The 12,102-nt window shown below is 36.0% G+C and overlaps 1 protein-coding gene and 1 pseudogene across 1 annotated transcript in view; one reads left to right on the top strand and one right to left on the bottom strand.

Moving 5' to 3' along the window:
• SPIDR (scaffolding protein involved in DNA repair) overlaps positions 1–12,102 on the top strand; it is a 435,467-nt gene that overhangs the window by 21,152 nt on the left and 402,213 nt on the right.
• LOC111733952 lies at positions 958–1,076 on the bottom strand (annotated as a pseudogene).

Here is a 12,102-nt window from a genome sequence, read left to right as displayed (position 1 = left end):
ATGCAGGTAGCAGTCTAGATCCCCAGGAACGTGTCATATCTTTTCAGTAGTGCCTATGGACACCTCATTCTCCAGATCTACCTTTTTAAGTATTTTTGGGCAGTCTCAGTTTGTTAAATCGCTATTGCTGCTTCAGGCAGCTGTAATGTTAATAAATTGCTGCTGATTATTTTAAATACCTGGGAGATAGTATGAGTGAGCTCTGAGTCAGGTTAAATTATGATAAGTCCTGTGAATAGGGTTTTTTTTCAGGAGCTACTGGGCAGGTCAAATAGTGATAGTACTCTGAGGATGGGGCATTTCGAGGAACTCTAAACCTAGTTTGCTCTCTCCTGTGACTGGTGGGCTGCCGGTTTACACAGCTACTCTGGTTACAAGGCTGCTGTTCTTTAAACTTACCATGGAGTTAGGGGACAGGAAACTAGGGCAAGTTAAAACACCACAAAGTTCACTTTTTTTTAACTGAGATTCAGTTCTTTTTCTTGAGTAAATGCTATTCAGTTTATTATAAGCCTATGGTTAATTTCCAGAGTTCTGAAAAATAAGGTTTTGACTATTTTTGGCCACTGTTCTCATTTCTTTTATGGAGGAATGGGTTATTAGAGGTCCTTACCTTATTCTGGAAGTTTGCTCATCAATTTTTTTATTTTAGCCACTCTGATAGGTGTGCGATGATAACTCACTGTGATTTTAAGTTATTCCTATGATGGCTAATGATGTTGAACCTGTTTTTATTTGCTCACCATCTATCTATCTTGGTGAAGCATCTCTTCATGGTTTTTTTTTTTTTTCCATTTTTAAATTGGACTTTTTGGGAGATTACTATTAATTTTGAGTTTTTAAAAAATATCCCAGATAATAATATTTTGTTCATTTCCAAACACTATCTCTTGTAACAAAATTTTTAATTTTTATGGTGTCTATTTTATAGTTTGTGCTTTTTTTTTTTTTTTTTAACGCCTACAGAACCCTGTCTTCTTAGGTGGTCTCCCATCCAAGTACTAACCAGGCCTGACCCTGCTTAGCTTCTGAGATCAGACAGGATTGGGCATGTTCAGGGTGGCATAGCCATAGACCATATAGTTTGTGCTTTTGCTTTTAAATATTAGAACTGTTTGCCTAGCTCTAGAACCTAAAGATTTTCTATTTATTTGTAACAATTTTATAGTATAATGTTTTACATTTAAATTTGTGTTAATTTTTATATTTTGAGGTAATTTTTATATAAGATAAGAGATTTAGGTTCAGATTTTTTTTTTTTTTTTTTTTTGCTTTTGGATGCTCAGTTGTTAAAAGTCTATTCCTTCCTCCATTAAATTGCTTTTTCATATTTGTCAGAAACCAATTGAGCAATTATATGTGGGTCTGTTTCTGGGTTTCTGAAATGTTCCACTCATCTGTGTGTCTATCTCTTGGCCAAATTCACTCTCTTTATTATTGCAGCTACAGGCACACCATGTTTTATTGCACTTTGCTTGATTGTGCTTCACAGATGTTGCATTTTTTACAAATTGAAGGGAAGACCTCAGCCATCCAAAAGGTTACAACTTGCTTTATTATGATGCTTTATTGTGGTGGGTCAGAACTGAACCTACAGCATCTTTGAAGTATGCTTATATATAAGTAAGCCTTAACATCGGATAGAGTGACTTCCCACTTTATTTTTTCTTTGTTAAGACCGTTTTAGCTCTACTAGGGCCTGTGCCTTTCCCTATAACTTTAAAAATCAGCTTGGCTCTGTCTAAAAAATCTTTGCTGGAATTTGATAGGAAATGAATGAAAGCTGTAGATCAGTTTGGGGCAGATATCTTTAGTATGTCAGTCATTCAGTCAGTTAACACTGGTGTGTCTCTCCATTTCTTAGGCTATCTTTGTGTTCTTTTATTAGCATTTTGAAATTTTTAGTATACAGATGTACACATTTTGGTAAAGTTTTACGTAAGTATTTCATTTCCTTTAGAGTGATTGTATTGTGCTTTTAATTTCAGTTTCTACATGTTAATTGTTAGTTTTTCGAGATTGATTGGTTTTTTCATTGACTTACTAGTGAGTTCAGTAAGGTTCTATCCGGAGACCTTACTGAACTCACTAGTCCTTGGCATTTTTTGTAGATTTCTGGGATTTTCTACATAGACTATCATGTCTCTAGTTTTCTTTTTTAACCTTTATGTTCTCAAATCCACCATCTCCTCCCTATCCCTACCTCGCTGCTTTATTGCTGTGTTAGAACTTCCGGTACCACGTGGGGTAATAGCTGCGAGAGCAGATGTTTTTTATCGGTTACTGATCCTAAGGTAAAGTATTTGTTCTTTACTGATTGAGTATGATGTTAGCTGTAGGTTTTTTGGTAGATACTCTTAAATTGAGGTAGTTTACCGCTTTGGAGTTTGCTGACAGTTTTATCATGGATGGGATTGGATTTTGTTATGTGACTTTCCTGTACCAATTGATATAATTTTTCTTTTTAGTCTTGATAATGGTAGATTACATTGGTTGATTTTTTTTTTTTTTTTGAATGTTGAATTGGCCTTGCTCACCTTGAATAAACCCCACTTGGTCTTGGTGTGTAATTTCTTGTAGACATTATTAGATAACTGTTGCTGATACTTTACTGAAGTTTTTTATATTTAAGTTCATAAGAGATAGTTGGTCTGTAGTTTTCTTTTTTGATACTGTCTTTGACTTTAGTGTTAGGGTAGTACTAGTTTAAAATCAGTATGGAAGTATTCTTTCTCTGTTTTCTGGAAGATACTGTATAAAATTGATGATAATGCTTTGTTAAAAGTTCATTAGAAATCTATAATGAAATTATCTGGGCCTAGAGGTTTGTTTTCAGGGACCTTAGGTTATCTATTATCTCATTTGTTTTGGAAGTTTGTGGTTTTTGAGGACTTGGTTGATTTCCTCTAAGTTGTTGAATTTTTGAGTGTAATGTTTATAGTTTTATAAAATATTTTTAATGGCTATAGGGTTTATAGTGCTATCTCACCTATTTAAAATTCATATTGGTCGTTTGTATCTTCTATTTCTGTTTTTGTCACTCTTAGAATTTTATCAATTGTAGTTATCTTTTTGAAGAACCAGCTCTTGGTTTCATTGATTTTTTAAAAAAACGATTTTTCTGTTTTCAATTGAGTTAATTTCTGTTCCTTATTATTCTTTTACTTTTGCTTTTCTTTTTTTTCTCCTAGTTTCTTGAGGTTGGCATTTAAATTAACTTGAGACTTTTCATTTCTAATGTATTTAGTGCTATGACTTTCCCTCAGTTCTCCTTTAGCTGCATCCCATATAGTTTGATACGTTTTATTTTCCGTTTTAGTTGGTTTTGTCTGTTTTAAAAATTTCCTTTAAAACTTTCTCTTTGATCCATGCATCAGTTAAGCTTGTTGTTTAATATCCATGTATTTGGCATTTACGTGTTGTCTTTCTCTTATTTATTTTTAATTTAATCTTTATGATCAAGCAACACATAGTTGATTTCAATCTGTTGTATTTGCTTAGGTTCATTTTATTACTGAATATGCTTTATTTGAGTGAATATTATTTTGTGTTTGGAAAATAATATTTATTTTGTTTTTTTGGGTGGGGTTTCTCTATGTGTCAGTTAGATATTATCTGGGTTTTTTTTGTGTGTTCAGATCTTGTATAACTTAGCTTATTTTCTATCAAGTAGTCCTGTCGGTTGCTGAGGATGTGGGGTGCAGTGTTGAAGTCTCCACCTATAATAGTGCATTTATCTATTTATTCTTTCAGTTTTATGAGTTTTCTTTTTAAATGTATTTTGAAGTTCTGTTGTTTGGTTTTTATATAATTAGTATTGTTATGTCTTCCTGATGTATTGATCCTTTTCTCATTATGTGTAATGTTCCTCTTTGTTTCTAGAAATTTTCTTTGGACCAGAAGTCTACTTTATCAGATATTGAAATAACCACTCCTGATTTATTTGTCAAAGAATGCCTGGCGTATCTATTTCCATTTATGTTTGACCTCTTTATAGTATTGAACTTAAAATGAGTTTTTTTTGAATAGCATATGGTTGGTTTATATTTTATTATTTACTCTGCCAGTCTCTGTCTTTCGATGGATGGATGTATTTAGATCATTTAAATGTAAGGTAATTATTGATCTCCGAGTGCTCAAGTTTGCTATATTGTTATTATTTCTTTCTTTTGTTTCTTTTTTCTTGCCTTTCTGGGGTTACTGAAACAATTCCGTTTTGATTAATTTATAGTTTTTTGAGTTTATTTTTATATAGTTTCTTACTGGTTTTTCTAGATATTACAATATGCATATGTAATTTATCACAGCCTACCTATGCAGCATGTTACCACTTCAAGTGAAGTATAGAAAATTCACTTTTCACTTAGATACCTTTGTTTTTCTGACTTTTAAATATCATTGTCTTGAGTGTTAGTGTTATAATTTTTGTTTCAATCATTGTATATGAGTTATACAATTCACAAGGAAAAGGATTGTCTTTTATATTTATGCATATTTCTGCCTTTATCTTTTCTTCCTCTTTCCTCCCTGCTGCCATAAGATTCTTTCATTATTTTCTTTCTGTTTGAAGACTTCCTTTAACCAGTCTTTAAGGGAACATCTGCTAGACTCCAAATACTTTGTTTTATTTTTTCTGAAAATGGCTTTATTTTCTCTTGATTTCTCAAGAACAGTATTGCTGGATATAAAATTCTGGGTTGCAGTTCTTTTCTTCAAGAACTGAAAAATAATTGCTCCACTTTTTTCTGGCCTGTAAGTTTGCAAATGAAAATCCTAATTATAATGAAAATTAAATGAAAATTATAATTGGTGTCCCCATGTAGTTTGTATATCGTTTATCACGGCTGTTTTCCAGACTTTTCTTTGTAGTTTTTAAAAGTTTAATTTTGATGTATCTTGACATTTATTTCTTTGGGTTTATCCTGCTTGGGGTTCTTTCAGCTTCTTAAAATTGTAGGTTTGTATTTTTTGCCAAATATGGGAAATTTTAAATTGATATTTTTAAATACTATTTCAGCTACATTTCTTTGTCTTCACCTTTGGGATTCTCATGATCTTTATTTAATTGTTGACATCACTTGATTGTATTTTCTCATCCATCTTTTGATAGTATCAGTTCTTAGTATGAAGAGCGATTTCCAATTGCATTCTGGACATTTTTTCTATTATTTTAGGAGATGCTGGGTTCTACGTAAGTATTTTAATAGGCAGTTACCCTAAGATTTAGCACACATGTCCTGGCCTACTTTTGTGTACTGTGGTTCCAAAGATAGTGTTACTAAACTCAGATTTGGCAGCTTGCCCCTCATGAGCCAATAATTGAGAGACAAGTGTTGGTGGGAGGAAAGCAGATTCATTCAAGATGGTGGACTGCCGTCACGAAAGTAAGTAGATCAAATGAATTAACAAGGAGTGGGTGAGGAGTTCCTCTTTTCAGGAATGAGTCAGCATGATGAAATGTCCTTTGTAGAATGCTATGATAAACATCTTGGAGCTGGTCAAGAGGAGGCTGTTTTGCTCCATCTAGGGAAGGATTTTGTGGTCAGTCTTACTGCACTGAAATGTCTGGGAACCTAGTCAGCTTCTTTTGAAGTCTGTTCCTAGGGTTCTCAAGCAAGCAAACAAGCAAGCTGTCTACAAGTTATATATTAGTTAACAAGGCATTTTTGTGTACATAAAAATGAGAATGAGATTGGAAGGATAGAAAAGGAATTGGTTACAATCATAAAACTACAATAACACTACAGCAATCACAGTTACAATCCCACTGTCATTTCCTTATTGCCATTTCTATGGAAGTTTTATTGATCTACCTGTAATGGTCTCTTGGGACAATAATTTATCATGAAATTTTCAAACTTCCAATGAGACATGGTGTTCAGTTCCTCTAGTTGGAAGAAGAGGCCCTAAGTGCATTTGCTTTCTAATTATCAAGGTCTAGCTACATAATTTAGTTATACTTATTATGATTATTTTGAATAGTCCATAAGAGATTAATGTTAACACAAATACAGTTAAGTGTAACTTTACAATTCCTTTTAGAACAGCTTTTATTCCCAATGATATTCAAGAGGATGAATCAGAAAACTAATCTGCCATGTCTTGGAACAAGAGAGTAGACACACAAAGAAGGAAGAGTAAGGGCAAAAAAGCAAGCACGCTATTATATTAGGCAAAGCCTGTTTGAATTGGAGAAAAAAGCTGTATCAAAGAAATAAAGCCTGTGTGTGGTTAGTGTGCAGTTATAGTAGTTTAAATTTTAGAACATTGCAATGTTATTTTGGTCTGCTTGGCATATCTGGTGGCATATTTTTTGGTCTGCTTGAAATAACCAGAGGGAACAAAAGGTGGTTCCCTAAGTTGGACTCCTGGGTGTCTCTTTGTTGGGGAGCAGAGTCTCAGGCACACAGGGTCCAAGAAGCTTCCCTTGCCAGGCAGGCAGTTGTTAGGGTAGAGATCTCTCCTACCGGTCCCTCCCTTTCCTCCCTCCCTCCCTCCCTCCCTCCTTATGTTTCTCTCTTGGAGTCTAGTGGGGAAGATCTGAGTTCATTGGGGTCACAGAGGTTTCCTGGTTGGACTGCTTGTTATAGCTGGATCTCTTTAGCAGGTGCCCCTGCTCCTGCATTGTCTCTGAGATGAGGAAAGGGATCTAGAGATCACCTATGCCTGTCCTGCTGCTTGACTGGATTTCTCGCTCCTGGGGAGGGGAGTCTCTTCCAGGCCAGTGGAGAATGAGAGTGCTTCCCTTAGCCACTTATTATTAGCAGGGCTCCAGAATTGCTCTCTCTTTTTGGTGGTGCTGGGCTTGTTTGATGTCAGAGAAACTACTGTTTTACGAAGTAGAGGAATGAACTAGGTTGTGGATAGGGAAACATCAAGTCTGAGTCTGTTAGGTCTCAAAGATATAAGATACCCTGTTACTTCGTTTTTCCTTCAGTTTTGGGCTCTAAAACCAGTGTACTGCTTTCTTACTGCCTTCTAGAATTTTCACAGTCCCTTGTGTTATTTTCAGAGATTATAGTGTTTTTTAGTGGGGAGAAGCAGAGAAACGAGTCTCTACCATCTCGTTCAGGTCAGAAGTTTGGCAACACTTTTCAACTCTTTCAGCTGTTTCTTTTGGCATTTACTTTATTTAAAAAAAACATTTATAAATGTACAATCAGATAATATAAGCATTTTGATGTATTTCCTGCTGCTCGTTTCTATGAATGTTTATATCTATTACAAAACTGATATTTTAAAGCTTAATGTCATTAGTATTAACGTCATTTGAATATTAATCTGAATACTGTTTTCCATTCTGATAAAATCTGAACATGCATTTTTATGTATAAATAAGATTTCCGTTGGCTTCTCATAAATTCGTAGGTTTTAATTTCCATTCTTATAACGAGTAGAACATATGTAGAGCATTAGAAATTGTTACTTTAACCAAACAAGTAGTGGAATGCAACATTGTCTATTTTAAGCTTACAACTCTGAAAAATGTGTCAAAATGTGTGTAATCAGAAGAGTTAAATGGGACAGGAAAATATTAAAATAGTTGTGTCAAGTTGGTAGCCAGGTGCCTGGTACATAGTTTGTATTTAGTTCTTGGAATGGATGAATAGTGGGACCATGGTGACTCTCTTTAAAAAAATTTTATAATGTTAAGACAGTAAATAGGGAAAACATTTTGCGAAGATTTAAACACACAACAATTTTTTAAAAAGGTATTTCTAAGAAAACCTGGCTCTAGATTATATTCCATAATTTTTAAAAGCTACGACTGAGAAGAACAGTGTATAATATTGTCTATCCAATAGCTAATTTATTTTTAGAAAGAGAAGAAACTTACTTAGTGCCTACATCTTGCCACAGTTTTACCAAGATTTCAAAAATATTTTCTCTTTGAACATTACCTGTAGAAGTCTTCCTTATTTTGAACCAGTTTGTTGAATTTGATGTTCAGCTCTTTGTCACTTGTACACTTATTTAGTGTAGGTAAATATATCTGTACATCTGTGTGAAGAAATACAGTAACCAGAGGGAAAACAGTTTTTAGGAAAGGTTAATGAAGAAATCAAATTGCAGTGGTTGGAAAAATAAACATTTTGTTGACAAATCTCTGTATAAGTGTGCTAGGGAATAAAAGGAGCAGGGGGTAGCTAGTTGGGGTCATGGTAAGAGAGATATTTTAAAAAATATAATAGACTTGAGCACTGATGACTGATGGATTCAGTGATGGGACAGGTTAAGGTAAGAGATATTGGAATTCAGAATGCAGTGTTTAATGACTGGCATCATGTTCTTCTGTTGAAGATTTCCTTCTTGTAGACTCAAGACACTGGATTGTAAGGCATTAGAAGTTTCTTTTTCGGTCTTTAAAATACTCAACAGAGTAAAAAGTAATATTTTCACTTTTGTACCTAATGGTATATATTTCACACCAATAAGAAATTCTAAGCATATACAGAGAAGCTTGCAGTTTTGAATTTGATCTTGAGAATGCTTTGTGTTTAATCTACCCATACAGGTTGAATTCTAATGCCATATACTTAGTGTTGGTTCTCAAATTTTAGTGGTATAAGAATCACTAGAGATGGTTGTGAAAATGTGGATTCTTAGGTCTCTCCTTCCTCAAGATTCTAATTTGGAGTTTGAGGACCTACATATCTATAAAAGCATACTTGGTGATTGTGATGTGCATAGTCCTTGGGTTGCATTTTTAAAAAAAATTGTAGTAAGTTATACATAATACAGTTTATAACTTTAACCATTTTTAAGTGTACATTAAAATGTGACATTAAGAGCTGAACAGATCTTATAATTAAGGATATACAGAAGAAGCCACATCGAGACTAGTAGGAGAGGCAGAGATGTGGAAAGGGGCTGGTCCTGCACCCACGTGTGGTGGTTAAAATTGGGGAGAGATATCTTGGCTGTGAAGGATCACCCTGAGGAGCGAGCAGTCCTGGCCCCACACCAAGCTTCCCAGCCCCGTGTCGTAAGGTCAGGAAGAGAAGTACACCTGACTTCTGGCTGTGTAAACCAGCAGAGATTGTGATGGAGTGAGACGGAGGGTGGCTGGAGTCCCAGGCGTCCCTCTTAAAGGGCCTGCACCTGAACTCACTTCCTGACGGACTTTCTCACCTTCAGCACTGGGGCAGCAGTGCAAAAGTTGTCAGGGACATATGGGGAGGAACTGAATTTTCTGGCTTCAGGGTGAGGGATGAGCGACAGCTTTCTCCCAGACAGAAGTGCTGGCAGAGGCCATTGTTTCTTTGTTGAGACTTTTCCCCACCTAACATGCAAACTGAACCTTGCTGACACCGTTTGTCGTGCCCTGGTGATTCCCTGAGACCCAGCCCCACCCAACTTTAAGGCCTCCTATACAAATGACCTCTTTAGTTCATGCTACAAACTTTCTTCAGATCTCTCAAAGGTTCACAAACCACAAACAAGCAGCATTTGGCTTTGGTGTGCCCTGTACCTCTTGCTGAGCATCCCCAAGCTTAGCGTTAGTGGCAGCCGGCCTCGGTTCACAGCTTGGCCTCTCCCAGGTACCTCCAAGCCTAGCACAAGGGGCAACCATCTGCAGGTCACATTGTAGCTCATACCAACTGGCACCAGGCAAGGGACAGCTAGCAGCTGACCTTAGCTTGCAACAGACTCCCACCCCCAAGAGGCTCCAGGTGCAACACACCTGGTAGACCACTTCAGATCACACCAGAGTACCATCCAACCACCTTCACAAAAGATATATCCAAAGGGCAGACTGGGCAAGCACCAGAGCCCTGTTAAAGCAAATCCTGCTTCATAGGGTTGGCCCCTGCACAACAGCTTTTCCACGTTAGTCATGGCCAGTCTTCACATATCCATTAGCCTGAGGTTTACTCCCTCCCATTGATGTGCAGACAGCAGCCAAGGCTCAACTACAACAAAACTGCACATACCTGGAGCACCCGGCTTAGGTGACAAGGGAGACTGTGCCCCTGGGCCCCACAGGACACCTACTATATAAGGCCATTCTAAGACCAGGAGACATAGCAGCTCTACATAATACATAGAAACAAGTATAGGGAGGCAGCCAAAATGAGGAGACAAAGAAACATGTCGCAAATGAAAGAACAGAACTAAGCTTCAGAAAAAGAACTAAACAAAGTGGAGACAAACAATCTACCAGATGTAGAGTTCAAAACACTGGTTATAAGGATGCTCGGTGATCTCACTGAGAACTTTAACAAAAAGATAGGAAACGTTAAACTGGAGATAGAAAACACAAGAAAGATCCAGTTAGAAATGAATAATACAATAACTGAAATAAAGAATACTTTAGAGGGAATCAACAGTAGATTAGATGAAAGAGAAAATCAGATCAGCAATTTGGAAGATAAGGTAGCACAAAACACCCAATCAGAATAGCCCGTCCCCCGCCCCCCAAAAGAATCCAAAAGAATAAGGATAGTTTAAGGGGTCGCTGGAACAACATCAAGTGTAACAACATTCACATCAGAGAGGTACCAGAAGGAGAAAAGAGCAGGGAATTGAAAACCTATTTCAAGAAATAATGATGGAAAACTTCCCTAACCCAGTGAAGGAAATAGACATACAAGCCCAGAAAGTGCAGAGAGAGTCTCAAACAATATGAACTCATAAGCGATTTGACTATAATGTGTCTTAAAGTGAATTTTCTTAGATTTTACCCTGCTTAGAATTTTCTGAGCATTGCGAATGTGTAGATTCATGTCTTCCATCAAGTTTGAGAAGTTTTCAGCCATTTCTTCATCAGATACTCTGCCTGCCCCTTTTTCCTTCCTCTTTCCATTATGTGTATATTGATATTCTTGATGGGATTCTACAGGTTTCTTACATTCTGTTCATTTCTATTCATTCTTTTTCCTTTCTGCTCTCTTTGGCTGGCTAATCTCACAGTTGACTGGATAATCTCAGTTGACCTGTATTCAAAGAATTCACCAATTCTTTCTTCAAATCTGCTATTGAACCTTTAGTCAATTTTTTGTTTTATACTTTTCAACTTCACAATTTCTAGTTGGTTCATTTTTATAGTGTCTATCTTCATTGATATTGTTTATTTCTTACATTGATATTTCCTTTTTCTAGTTACCTTTAGTTCCTTTCCCACTAGTTCCTGTAGCTCTTTGAATATATTTAAGATAATTGATTCAATATCTTTGTCTTTTTCAATCAGTGTTTGAACTTCCTACTGTATATTATATTTTGTTTCATTGAATGCCTCTTAAGATTTTGTTGAAACCTGGTCATAATTACAACATGGCTGTTCTGGAAATGAGATTATTCCCTTCCACAGACTTTGTTGTTGCTGCATATGTGTTGTATGTTTGTTTAGTGACTTTCCTAAACTGTATTTTGAGGTCTGCATTTTTTGTCTGTGTTACCGCTGAAGTGTATTGTCCTTTAATTTAGTGGTCAGCTAGTGTTTTCATTTCTTAAATGTAAAGAAACTGAGAAAAAAAAATGCTCTCTCAGTTTGCAGATTGGCCCTGTGTTGGGGCTCTCCTTCAACATTTAGCTATTTACAACTGTGCTTTCACCAATGCTTCTTGCTTGCACGGAGCCTGATAGCCAGAAGTAAAAGCTTAGGGTATTTTCAAGCTTTGTCTAAGCACATATAAGGTAATGGATATTTAGATATTTCATTCATTGAACATCTTCACCTAATGCCTGTTTAACAGGCACTTGTTTTTAGAATTACCAAATCTATGATGGAAGAGACCTTATTTATTTATTTATTTATTTATTTATTTATTTATTTAGGCAACCCTTGATTGACCTCACAGATTGCAAGGACCTTGTCAGACGGGATCGTGCTTGTTCAGGCTGGTGTGGCTGTAGATGGGGAGTGATCTTTAAAAGATGTCCGGTATAATAGCCAGCCAGTTGCTCAGGCATTAAGTAATTTGGTCCAGTATACAGTAGATAAGACCTTGTTCTCAAACTTTAAGGTCCATTTGTTTATATGGGACTCTTTTTTATTAATTCCACTCTAGCAGAGTAAGATAGCAAAAATGTAGGATTCTAATACCATATTCTTTTGTGATAGGATACCAAAGACTCAGTTTGCTTTTTGACTGATCACTT

This window comes from Pteropus vampyrus, unplaced genomic scaffold (assembly GCF_000151845.1).
Source record: "Pteropus vampyrus isolate Shadow unplaced genomic scaffold, Pvam_2.0 Scaffold702, whole genome shotgun sequence".
NCBI classification, from domain to species: domain Eukaryota; kingdom Metazoa; phylum Chordata; class Mammalia; order Chiroptera; family Pteropodidae; genus Pteropus; species Pteropus vampyrus.
Note: the sequence above shows the minus strand (reverse complement) of the source record. Positions and strands in the feature narration are given on the sequence as shown.